The following is an 11283-nucleotide window of genomic DNA, read 5'->3' as shown; positions in this document are numbered from 1 at the left end:
GTAGCACCCGCTCCCGCACTAGGGGCAGCGCCGTTGGCCTCTTAACCAAATGCTAGTAAACAAAATGATGAGGCTAAACAAGTCTTCTATGCTATGATGAATGATTGGTTTACTCAGTATATTCGGACTAATCCGGTTGTTTCACATCTTCCACCCTCGACTAATACAACCTCTGCACCTATGGTACCTCCTGTAGTTGACCCGTTGAGGTTGAACAAGCCTCCGGTTGATAGAATTCGAAAGCACGGGGTTACTGAATTCAAGGCTACTGACAGTGATGATGCCGAGTAGACTGAGTTTTGGCTCGATAATACCATTCGTGTGTTTGATGAATTATCGTGCACACTCGATGAGTGCTTAAAATGTGCTATATCTCTGTTACGTGATTCTGCCTACTATTGGTGGAATACTTTGGTTTCAACAGTACCGAGAGAACGGGTTACTTGGGAATTCTTTCAAACTGAGTTCTGTAAGAAATATATCAGTCAAAGATTCATTGATCAGAAACGGAAGGAATTTCTTGAGCTCAAATAGGGTTCTATGACAGTTACTGATTACGAGTGAAAGTTTGTCAGACTTAGTAGATATGCTGGGGAATGTGTTTCGTCTGAGGCTATCATGTGTAAACGCTTCGAGGACGGGTTGAATGAAGACATCAAACTATTGGTGGGTCTTCTAGAAATCAAAGAGTTTGTAGTGCTTGTCGAGCGAGCTTGCAAAGCCGAAGAGCTCGGTAAAGAGAAAAGAAAAGCTAATGATGGAGCTAGAGAGTTCCGTAAAAGATATTCGGGAAAATCCTTTTATCAGTCATTGAAGAAATTTAGAGATGACTCAGGCCGATCTAAGAATACTTCGGGTTTTTCTAGATGGGACTGTGATCGACCCCCTGTGAGTAAACGAGCACCTCTGTTGCCAGTGTCGGCAATGATCGTCAGGACAGATCTGAGTGCAAGCATTGTGGTAAATGGCAGTCAGGAAGCTGCAGATTTCATGACCGCTCTTGTTTCAAGTGTGGATCAGCTGATCATTTTATCCGAGACTGTCTAAAATTAGTTGAATAGAATACTGATCCGAGTGGGAGACCTAGTAACACTGCAACACGAGGTAGACCACCTAGACATACGAGTAATGCTAGTGGAAATCAGAGAGGGACCAAAGATACTATTGTACGTTCTGAGGCTCGTGCTCCTTCCAGAGCATATGCTATACGCGTGCGCGAGGATGCTTCTTTGCCAGATGTTATTACTGGTACTTTCACTCTTTTTGATACTGATGTTATTGCTTTAATTGATCCCGGTTCTACTTATTCATATGTGTGTGAAACTTTGGCATCCAGTAAGACTCTACCTGTTGAGTCTACTGAGTTTGTGATTCGGGTGTCGAATCCTTTGGGCCGTTATGTGCTAGTTGACAAAGTATGTAAGAAATGTCCCCTAATGATCCGAGAATCTTGTTTTCCGGCTGATTTAATGTTATTACCGTTTGACGAGTTTGATGTCATTCTCGATATGGATTGGTTAACTGTGCATGATGCAATAGTGAATTGCAAGCGAAAGACAATTAATTTGAGATGTTTAAATAATGAGATAATTCGAGTTGAGTCTACCGATTTGAATGGATTACCGGCAGTGATATCCTCGATGTTGGCTAAGCAATCTGTGAAAAACGAGTGTGAAGCATATTTTGCGTACGTACTGGATAGTAAAGAATCAGAAAAGAAACTTGAGACTGTGCCTATGGTTTGTGAATATCCTGATGTTTTCCCCGAGGAATTACCTAGATTACCACCTGTTCGGGATGTAGAGTTTGGTATTGAACTAGTTCCAGGGACTACACCTATTTTGGTAGCTCCGTATCGTATGGCACCAACCGAATTAAAAGAATTGAAATCTCAGTTGCAAGAGTTGACAGATAGAGGTTTTGCTCGACCGAGTTTTTCTCCCTGGGGTGCACCAGTGCTGTTTGTGAAAAAGAAAGACGGAGCCATGAGAATGTCCATTGATTATTGTCAGCTTAATAGGGTAATGATAAAGAATAAATATTCGTTGCCGTGAATCGACGATTTGTTGGATCAACTGAAAGGAGCCTCAGTATTTTCGAAGATAGACTTGAGATCGGGTTATTATTAGTTGCGAGCTAGAGACTCTGACGTGCCTAAAACTGCTTTCAGAATGAGATACGGACATTATGAATTCTTAGTGATGCCGTTTGGGCCCACTAATGCCCCTGCTATGTTAATGGATTTAATGAATCAGATTTTCAGACAGTATTTGGATCAGTTTGTAGTCGTGTTTATAGATGACATTTTGATCTATTCACGTGATGAAACTAAACATGCCGAGCACTTGAAGTTAGTATTGCAGATTTTGTGAGACGAGCAATTATATACGAAGTTCAGTAAATGTGAATTCTGGTTGAGAGAAATCAGCTTTTTGGGGCATATTACATCCGCATCAGGCATCCGGGTTGATCCGAGTAAAATTTCAACTATACTTGATTGGAAACCTCCGAGAAATGTTTTAGAAGCTTGAAGTTTTCTGGGACTTGCCGTGTACCACAGACAGTTTGTGAAAGGTTTCTTGATGATAGCAACACCGATGACAAAGTTGCTTCAGAAAGATATCAAATTTGAGTGGTGAGAAAAGTGCCAGAAAAGTTTTGATCAATTGAAAACTCTTTTGATCGAAGCTCCAGTGTTAGTTCAGCCAGAATCTGGTAAAGAATTTGTGATCTACAGTGATGCGTCTCTGAATGGTTTGGGCTGTGTATTGATGCAAGAAGGTAGAGTAGTAGCGTACGCTTTGAGACAGTTGAAGCCTCACGAGAAAAACTATCCGACTCATGATCTCGAGTTAGCTGCTATCGTTTTCGCTTTAAAAATTTGGTGCCACTACTTGTTCGGGGAAAAATGCCATGTGTATTCCGATCACAAAAGTCTCAAGTACTTGATGACTTAGAGAGATTTGAATGTGAGACAAAGATTTTGGCTACAATTATAGAAATATTACAAGCTTGTCATTATTATCATCCGGGAAAGGCTAACGTGGTTGCTGATGCTTTAAGCCGTAAATCACTGTTTGTTTTGCGAGCAATGAATGTGCACCTGTCTGTGTCCACTGATGATGTGTTAGTAGCGGAGTTAAAAGCAAAACCGTTATTGATGCAACAAATTCGTGAAGCTCAAAAAGTTTATAATGAATTAGTTGCAAAACGAGCACTATGTGTTTCGATAGAGGATTCAAAATTTTAAATTGATAGTAATGATTGTTTGAGGTTCAAAAATCGATTATGTGTTCCGAAAAATTCAGAGCTTATTCCGATGATTTTGAGCGAAGGTCATAGCAACCGAATGTCAGTTCACCCGAGTAGTACGAAAATGTACAACGATCTGAAACGGGTTGCCATTGTCTCTGAGCAAGAAAGATGCGATCTGGGTTATGGTTGATAGATTGACAAATTCGGCTCATTTTGTTCCCGTACGTATGGATTATTCACTTGATAAGTTAGCCGAATCGTATTTTTCTCAGATTGTAAGGTTACACGGGGTACCTACTTCTATTGTGTCGGATAGAGATCCGAGATTCACATCACAGTTTTGGAAGAAATTGCAAGAAGGATTGGGTACTAAGTTGCATTTTAGCACCGATTTTCATCCCCAGACCGATGGTCAATCCGAGCAAATTATTCAGATACTCGAGGATATGTTGAGATGTTGCATCCTTGAGTTTAGTGCCTCGTGGGAACGATACTTGCCTTTGGTTGAATTCGCATATAATAATAGTTTTCAATCGAGCATCAAGATGGCACCTTACGAGGCTTTGACCGTCGTAAATGTCGTACACCTTTGTTTTGGACCGAACTCAATGAGAATAAGATTTACGGATTTGATTTGATTAAAGAGGCCGAACAGAAAGTAAAAGTGATCCGTGAAAGTTTTAAAGCAGCCTCAGATTGTCAGAAATCGTATGCAGACTTGAAACCAAAAGATATAGAGTATCAAGTCGGAGACAGAGTGTTTCTTAAAGTTTCACCATGGAAAAAGGTACTCAGATTTGGCCGTAAAGGCAAATTGAGCCCGAGATTTATCGAACCATACGAAATTTCAGAATGGATTGGGCCGGTTGCTTATAGACTACTTTTTCCACCTGAACTTGAAAAGATTCACGATGTTTTTCATGTTCTGATGCTCCGTCGGTACAGATCTGATCCTTGTCATGTGATTAATCCATCAGAAATTGAAATTTAGTTTGATTTGAGTTATGAAGAAGAATCGGTTCGTATTTGGCTTGGGAAGTAAAAGAACTACGAAATAAGAAAATCTCATTAGTGAAAGTACTGTGCCTCAAACACGGGGTTGAAAAAGCGACTTGGGAGCCAGAGGACTCAATGAAAGAATGTTATCCTAACCTTTTCACTGGTCGGAAAATGGTTTCGGGACCACAAAACTAAGTCACGAAAATAATTAGATGTTATATTCTGAGCTTATTATATGTGAAAGTGCATGTGTGAAAAATTTCATGCTTTGGTTTTGTCATTTGTATGTGAAATTATTAAATAGGACTTATGTGAAAATTTTTGAAAATGTGATAGGTTAATTTGATGTGGCCAAATAATTTATGGTGTAAAATAGGTGCATTTGCATGTCAAATTTTCCACTTTAATTTGGAGTAGCCAGCCATAATGACGATGAGAAGCAATATATGCATTATATATTAATATTATAATAGTTAATGGCTTAAATTATGAAATAAAAATTAATTAAAATAAGAAAAGATGATAAAAAGAAAAGCAAAATGTTTTGGTTCATCTTTTTCCTTAGCTTAGCTGAATCTTAAAGAAGAAAAGGGGAGATAGCCATTCGGTCACCTTTGAGTTGGAATTAAGGTAAGTAATTCATGTTAGTTTTTGAGATTTTAGTATAATTTAAGCTAGTTACTAGCTCCCTTACTTAGCCCATGTCAAAATTTTGAATTGTGTGGTGATATGAGTAATCGGCTATGGAAGAATTTGAAGGGAATGGTTGTTGTCTTCATGTTTTAATGAGTAATTATGGATGAGTGAAGTTTGAGCTAGCTAAATGTTCATATAGGTGCATTAGATAAGAAGGTGAAATTGGCTTGTGTGTATGTGTAGTTGCCGAATGTGAATTTTGATAACATTGAGTAATGTTACGTTTTAAAATGTTGAAATAGAGATTTAAGCTTGATAGAATTTTGTTAAGAATGAATGAAAGAATATGTGTATTCGGCTATGGTTGTTTGGATAATAAATTAGTGTGGATACCTTGATGAGTTATGCTCAAATTATAAGTTGAACTTAAACCTTGTTAAATTTACTCTTAATATTTCCGGATAAGTTACTTAGTTAAGCTTGTTAAATTTTCCCTTAATATTTCTGGATGAGTTACTTAGTTAAAGAAAATTTTAAAATACTTAGTTAATTGATACTAGGTTAATGGTGTGTGTATAAATTAATATAAACTTTGTATATGTACTAAAGGTTGTAGATGAATTCGGCCTTGGGAGAAATTTTGGTATAAAATGCTTGAGTGTTAACAGGTTATTGCTTTAATGACCGAATGTGTCAATGGCTAATGCATGGACTAGTTGATCAATATATGTGAAAAGGGAAATGTAAATAAATACCTATTTGATGAGCTATATATATATATATATTCGGCTATATGGTCAAGATATATATATAAAAATATGATAAGTTGACTTAGTCATTACCAACTCACTACTCTTATATTTTACATTGAGTTCATTTCTCATACGTGTCAGTTAGGTACTTGTATCACTCACAACGTGGTTATACTTTTCTTATTAACTTAAATTCATAACTTTCACCGTTGAACCTTTCGAAACCCTACCAAATATTCTATCATGCCTTCAACATGGGGTAACTACCGATGCCATGTCCGAGACGTGGTCTTACACTAACACATCGCTTAGCCGATGCATGTCCCAGACATGTCTTACACTAGCACTCGTCTCTATGCCAATGCCATGTCCCAAACATGGTCTTACACTGGCTCTCATAATGTGGCCAATGCTTGTCCCAGACATGTCTTACACTAGCTCACACAGGTGACCCAAATGTTACGGCATGAATATCCGGTTTACTTCCTAGGGTTATAACGGGATCTCTACCATCTCAATTACCAGTATGCATTCTAAATTCACAAACAAACAATTCATGCTATATCAATTCAAACACATCTACTAGCAGTGTAGTTGTATTATTTACATACAACTTACCTCGGTTTACAAAATGTACTTGACTAGTCGGTTTAGTCGATTTGCTTGGCTTTCCCTCGGTCTAGGTTCAAATTTGGCAAATCTTGATCTATAATAACAAAATACACTCATTTAATCACTAATTACAATTAGGCAATCATAAATTCATTTTTTTTGTAAAATGACTATTTTGCCCCTAGACTTTGGTCATTTGACCATTTTACCCTTAAGCTCGAAATTTGATTTTTATCGAACTTCCTCTTATCTTAGGCCTAATCTAACCCTTTCTTCTCTTGTAGCAACCCAAAAATTTCACTATTTCACACACTTACCACCTATTTTGCAACTTATGTAAAATAGTCCCTTTAGGTGTTTTCATTCTAACCCTTTTCATAAAAGTTGTTTAGAACTCTTCTAATACCCATATTCTTCCATAAAAACTCAGCAATCATCACAAATCCATTCATGGAAAAACCCTAAACTTTGAATCATTTTGCAAAATAGACCCCTCATTTGAAAGCTCATGCTTCAAGAGTCTCAAAAATGCAAAAATCATTAACAAAGGACATGGAAATCACTTACTTGTTGAGGTGATAAGTTGCTGAAATCTCAAAACTTCAAAAACTCCTCTTTTTTTGGATGGAGAAAGAAATGGGAAGAAGATGCTATCATTTTTTTCTTTATTTTAGTCCAAATAAGTCACCTAACATACCAACCATAAAGATTTTGTCCCCCCTTTGACTCAATGGCCAACCAAGCACTCTAAAAAGGGTCTAATTGCCCTTTAAAGACCACCAATTTAATTCTCTAGCTATTTAACATATTTGGGTACTAAAATGCAACTGTTTCCTTTTATGCGATTTAGTCCATTTTCGCAATCGGGCTCGAAAGCAATAAATTAACTCACCAAATTTCTTATGCACTAATATAATCATACTATAACCTCATAATAATAATAAAAATAATTTTCCCCACTTCGAATTTTTTGTCCCGAGACCACTGTTTCGACTAGGCCCTAAAATGGGGTATTACATTTCTCCCCCTTAGAAATTTTCGTCCTAAAAAATCTTACCGGTGAATAAGTTTGGGTACTGCTCTCTCAGAGACTTTTCGAGTTCCCATGTGGCTTCCTTGACTCCATGTCTATGCCATAAAACCTTCACAAGCAGTATACTCTTATTTCTCAATTGTTTAACTTCTCGAGCCAAAATCTTGACTGGCTCCTCACCATAAGTCATATCCGGATGAATCTCAACTTCTGTTGGAGCAATTACATGCGAAGGGTCTGATCTATATTGGCGTAACATGGACAAATGAAACACGTCATGAATCTTCTCTAACTCTGGTGGTAAATCCAATCTGTAGGGAACAGGTCCTACTCTCTCGGTAATCTCATAATGTCCTATGAAACAAGGACTCAACTTGCCCCTCTTTCTAAACCTAAGGACCTTCCTCCATGGGGAAACTTTCAAAAATAATTTATCACCGACTTCAAACTCAATATCCTTTCATCTCAAATCCGCGTAGGATTTTTGTCTATCAGAGGCAGTTTTCAAGCAGTCATGAATCACTTTAACTTTCCCATCGGCCTCTTTGACTAAATCGAATCCGCGAATCTGATTCTCTTTAAGCTTAGTCCAATATAAGGGCGTTCAATACTTTTGCCCGTACAAAGCCTCATAAGGCGCCATTTTCAGACTTGATTGATAGCTATTGTTGTAGGCAAATTCAACTAATAGCAAGAATTTTTCCCAACTTCCCTGAAATTAAGAATGCAACATCTCAACATGTCCTCTAAGATTGTATTACTCTTTCTGACTGTCTGTCAGTTTGTAGATAAAATGCCATGCTAAAGCTTAACTTGGTTCCCAAAGCCTCTTGTAACTTTTTTCAAAACCTTGAGGTAAACCTCGGGTCTCTATCTGAAACAATCGACAATGGTACTCTATGAAGCCTCACTATCTCGAAAATATATAAGTCAACTAATTTCTTGAGGGAGTAGTCAGTACGCACTGGTACAAAATGTGTCAACTTAGTTACTCTATCAACAATCACCCATACTACATCTTTCTTTTTCGAGGTTACTGGCAAACCGGTCATAAAGTCCACAGTGATACGATCCCATTTCCACTCGGGAACCATAATAGGTTGAAGTAAATTCAAAGGTACTTGATGTTCAGCCTTTACTTGCTGACACACTAGACACTTGGAAATGAACTCTGAAATGTCTCTTTTCATATCCGACCACCAATACATTTTCTTAAGGTCATTGTACATTTTCACCCTACCCCGGTGGACGGATAAACAATCACCATGTGCCTCCCTCAGAGTCTTCTAAATAAGTTGATCGTTCTTGGGTACACAAATTCTGTCTTTGAACATTATATAACCAACGGTATTAATACGAAAATCTAATTCAATCTCCGACTCACACTGAGTTCTCTTAGCTTGCAATTTCTCATCACCTTTCTGAACTTCACAGATTTCTTGCAAAAATGATGGTCTAGCTTTCAACTTCGCTAAAACCAAACCATCGTTAGACACCATTAATTGGGCATTTAAGGCACCCAAAGCAAACAATCATTTCCTACTCAAAGCATCAGTGACCCTGTTCGCCTTTCCTGGATGGTAGTCGATAATTAACTAATAATCTTTTATTAGTTCTAACCATCGGGTTGCTGCAAATTCATCTCCTTTTGAGTCATCAAGTACTTTAAGCTCTTATGGTCAGTGAATACCCGGCATTTCTCCCCATATAAATGGTGTCTCCAAATCTTCAATGCGAACACTACAGCCGCTAATTCCAAGTCATGGGTAGGATAATTTCTCTCATGTGGCTTTAGCTGTCTCGAGGCATAGGCTATAACCTTGCCTTCTTGCATGAGCACACACCCCAGACCATTCAAGGAGGCGTCACTATATATCACAAATTCCTTGCCTGATTCTGGTTGCACTAACACTGGTGCTTTTATTAATAAAGCCTTCAGTTTCTCAAAAATTTGTTGGCATTTTTCTGTCCATTCAAACTTGACAACCTTTTCTAGCAATCTCGTTATCAGTGTAGCTATCATAAAGAATCCTTTTACAAACCATATGTAGTATCCCGCCAAACCCAAAAGGCTTCAGAGCTCAGTCACATTCCTTGGCGGTTTCCACTCAACAATAGCCGAGATCATGTTTGGGTCTACTCGGATCCCATCACCTGACACAATATGTCCTAGGAACCCGACCTCCTTAAGCCAAAATTCACTCTTATTGAACTTGGTGTTCTCAATGTTTGCAACACAAATTTCAGATGTTTTGCATGCTTTCCCTCATCACGTGAATAGATCAATATGTCATTGATAAAGACAACAACAAATTTATCCAGATACGGCCTGAATTATGCGGTTCATCAAATCCATAAACACCACCAGGGAATTGGTCAAACCAAATGACATGAAAAGAAACTCATAATGCCCATATCTAGTCCGAAATGTAGTCTTTGGCACATCTCACTCTTTAGCCCTTTACTGATAGTAACCAGACCTCAGGTCACTCTTTAACCCCACAGGGAATGACTCGATCTCACAAAGCCCATGTCTGTCAGCTCTTGCAACTGTGCTTTCAACTTTTTTAGCTCAGTTGGAGCCATCCTATATGGAGCGATCAAAATAGGTGTCATACTAGGAACCGATTCAATTCCAAACTCAACCTCTCTCACTGGAGGTAATCTGGGTAATTCCTCCAGAAATAGATATATAAATTCACAAACTACTAGCACTAATGCAATCGTCAACTCAGACACTCGAGTATTTAGCACAAAAGCTAAATAAGCCTCATATCCCTTTCTCAAATACTTCTTAGCAGTCAACAACGATACTACTACAGGCAGATATTCTGGCTCATCTGGTCCAACTCGAAGAACATTCCCATCTTCACATCTCAACTATACTACTTTTCGTCCATAATCTACTACAGCACTATGGGAGGCCAACCAATTCATCTTGAGGATTACATTAAATTCATTAAATGGTAACAACATCAAGCTGGCCGGGAAACAATAACCTTTAATTATCAAAGGATAATTTCTACATACTTGGTCCACTAACACATGCTTTCCTAAATGGTTTAGCCACTTTTATTACAAACTCAGTGGACTCTACTATCATATTCATACGAGGTATCAATTCCATACAAATGTAAGAGTGGGTAGATCCCGAATCAATCAAAGTAACAACAGTTATATCATAGATAGAAAAGGTACCCGTGATCACATCAGGAGACTCTGCCTCTTCCCGGGCACGTATAGCATAGGTCCTCACTGGCGCTCTGCCTTCAACCTCATCGCGGCATCTCTTGGCACGCCTCTACTACTAATCCCACTCCCGAGGTTCTTTTGTGGCCTACTCCTCAAGGGAGCACTGCTCTGCTTTCACATCTTGCTTTCTCCCTCTCTCATCCATCTTAGGACAATCACGAATAAAGTGGTCAAGTGACCCACACTTGAAATAGCCCTTCTCGTTTACTCGACATTCACCTAAGTGACGTCTTCCACATTGTGAGCACTCTGGCCTATTTGGCCGAGCACTACCAACATTAGCGGCCGAAGTAGTTTGGGCTTTGGATGCCATATTCTGTTGATTCTTGTTTCTCTTCGAATACCCCACCGAAGCATTCGATCGGGTAGTAAATTCTTTTGATCTCTTAGATGAGGATTGATGTGCTTTCCCCATTTGTCTTTTCTTTAAATCTCGTGACTCACTGGCCGCCTTCCTCCTCTCTTTTACTAGCTCTTCTGCCTTACACGCTCTTTCAACAAGCACCACAAACTCTCTTAATTCTAGGATGCCCACAAACACTTGGATGTCTTCATTGAGGCCATCCTCAAACCCTTTACACATGGTAGCTTCAGTGGATACGCATTCCCTCACATACTTACTGAGTTTCACAAACTCAAGTTCGTACTCTGTCATAGTCTTATTACCTTGTTTCAACTCTAGAAATTCCTTCCTTTTATGGTTCATGAACCTCTGTGTACTTCTTTCGAAACTCTTCCTGGAAA

Source organism: Gossypium arboreum, chromosome 6, assembly GCF_025698485.1.
Source record: "Gossypium arboreum isolate Shixiya-1 chromosome 6, ASM2569848v2, whole genome shotgun sequence".
NCBI lineage: Eukaryota > Viridiplantae > Streptophyta > Magnoliopsida > Malvales > Malvaceae > Gossypium > Gossypium arboreum.
This window is presented reverse-complemented; position numbering follows the sequence as displayed.